The sequence below is a fragment of the Schistocerca nitens genome, chromosome 5, assembly GCF_023898315.1.
Source record: "Schistocerca nitens isolate TAMUIC-IGC-003100 chromosome 5, iqSchNite1.1, whole genome shotgun sequence".
Classification (NCBI taxonomy): domain Eukaryota; kingdom Metazoa; phylum Arthropoda; class Insecta; order Orthoptera; family Acrididae; genus Schistocerca; species Schistocerca nitens.
This window is the reverse complement of record NC_064618.1, coordinates 231,427,131-231,429,445: the sequence shown is the minus strand read 5'-3', so window position 1 is coordinate 231,429,445 and position 2,315 is coordinate 231,427,131. Positions and strand designations below refer to the sequence as shown.

Below are 2,315 nucleotides of genomic sequence, written 5' to 3'. Positions count from 1 at the left end.
TCGCGACCGATCGGAGCTTCCTTTCCGAACAGCCCTGGTAATATCTACAGCTTACACTCAGAGGCGTTGCTGTTATGGGAAACACTATAATTTGGAACCAGTCTTAGTGTGAGAGTAACCTGAGAATGGTTGCATGTCAAGTTGTTATTACGTTTTACTGCGATCAAGACCGTTCAAAAAATGGTTCAAATGGCTCTGAGCACTATGGGATTTAACTTCTGAGGTCCTCAGTCCCCTAGAACTTAGAACTACTTAAACCTAACTAACCTAAGTACATCACACACACATCCATGCCCGAGGCAGGATTCGAACCTGCGACCGCAGCGGTCGCGCGGCTCTAGACTGTAGCGCCTAGAACCGCTCGGCCACTCAGGCCGGCGATCAAGACCGTTAAAATTTGAAATAAATAACAAGTTGTTTTGAAGCAGATGACCCATGCCTGACAGTAATAATTTTTTTCACTTTTCCCTGACTTTCATTTTCTTAGTTGGATTCCTTTGGTCCTGGATGAACCCACTTCCCTTCCACACTTGCAGGGGCGAAGCAGTCTCAGCATTTTTGTGTGAGGGGGACAGGCGGGCAGGCACGCGACGTGTCGTGCTGAGCCGCCTGGCTCGCCCCGGTGAAGGTGAGAAGTGCGTCCCGGTTCCCACGGGCCGGCGAGGAAGATGAGGGCCGAACTGGAGCGGAAGCAGAAAGAAGCGACAGCGCGGCTACCTGCCGACGGCGGACACCCGCCAAGTGGGGCGTCGGCGCCCGTGACTGCGGACCGCGTTTCGGCGGTTTGGGGATCGTGTACTCAGCGGACACGCCTCCGTATCCGAGGTCGCTGGCGCAGCTTACTACGGTCTAAACAACTACGCACATTAGATTGCCAATAAAGAGCTTCTCGCTTTCTTTTTGTTATTGCTCGCGTAACAACTCATATATTGATAAATTGATGAGATAAAATATGTTGCTACAAAAAGATCCCTGAAATACTTTTTTAGGGATGCTGCGCAGCGACTTTCTTTGGATCATTAATTTTCAACAAAACAATATATATTATGGTTCAAATGGCTCTGAGCACTATGGGACTTAACATCTGAGGTCATCAGTCCCCTAGAACTTGGAACTACTTAAACCTAACCTAAGGAAATCACACACATCAATGCCCGGGGCAGGATTCGAACCTGCGCTCGTAGCAGTCGCGCGGTTCCGGACTGAAGGGCCTAGAAGCGCTCGACCACCACGGCCGGCAAAATACACTCCTGGAAATTGAAATAAGAACACCATGAATTCATTGTCCCAGGAAGGGGAAACTTTATTGACACATTCCTGGGGTCAGATACATCACATGATCACACTGACAGAACCACAGGCACATAGACACAGGCAACAGAGCATGCACAATGTCGGCACTAGTACAGTGTATATCCACCTTTCGCAGCAATGCAGGCTGCTATTCTCCCATGGAGACGATCGTAGAGATGCTGGATGTAGTCCTGTGGAACGGCTTGCCATGCCATTTCCACCTGGCGCCTCAGTTGGACCAGCGTTCGTGCTGGACGTGCAGACCGCGTGAGACGACGCTTCATCCAGTCCCAAACATGCTCAATGGGGGACAGATCCGGAGATCTTGCTGGCCAGGGTAGTTGACTTACACCTTCTAGAGCACGTTGGGTGGCACGGGATACATGCGGACGTGCATTGTCCTGTTGGAACAGCAAGTTCCCTTGCCGGTCTAGGAATGGTAGAACGATGGGTTCGATGACGGTTTGGATGTACCATGCACTATTCAGTGTCCCCTCGACGATCACCGGTGGTGTACGGCCAGTGTAGGAGATCGCTCCCCACACCATGATGCTGGGTGTTGGCCCTGTGTGCCTCGGTCGTATGCAGTCCTGATTGTGGCGCTCACCTGCACGGCGCCAAACACGCATACGACCATCATTGGCACCAAGGCAGAAGCGACTCTCATCGCTGAAGACGACACGTCTCCATTCGTCCCTCCATTCACGCCTGTCGCGACACCACTGGAGGCGGGCTGCACGATGTTGGGGCGTGAGCGGAAGACGGCCTAACGGTGTGCGGGACCGTAGCCCAGCTTCATGGAGACGGTTGCGAATGGTCCTCGCCGATACCCCAGGAGCAACAGTGTCCCTAATTTGCTGGGAAGTGGCGGTGCGGTCCCCTACGGCACTGCGTAGGATCCTCCGGTCTTGGCGTGCATCCGTGCGTCGCTGCGGTCCGGTCCCAGGTCGACGGGCACGTGCACCTTCCGCCGATCACTGGCGACAACATCGATGTACTGTGGAGACCTCACGCCCCACGTG

General features: G+C 53.3%; 1 non-coding gene across 1 annotated transcript; it reads right to left on the bottom strand.

The window, feature by feature from the left end:
- Positions 1-291: 291 nt before the first annotated feature.
- Positions 292-375, bottom strand: Trnas-aga (transfer RNA serine (anticodon AGA)). The gene is given in 2 exon segments: positions 292-326; positions 336-375. It is a non-coding gene; the product is annotated as a tRNA-Ser (tRNA).
- Between the last annotated feature and the right edge of the window lie 1,940 nt (positions 376-2,315).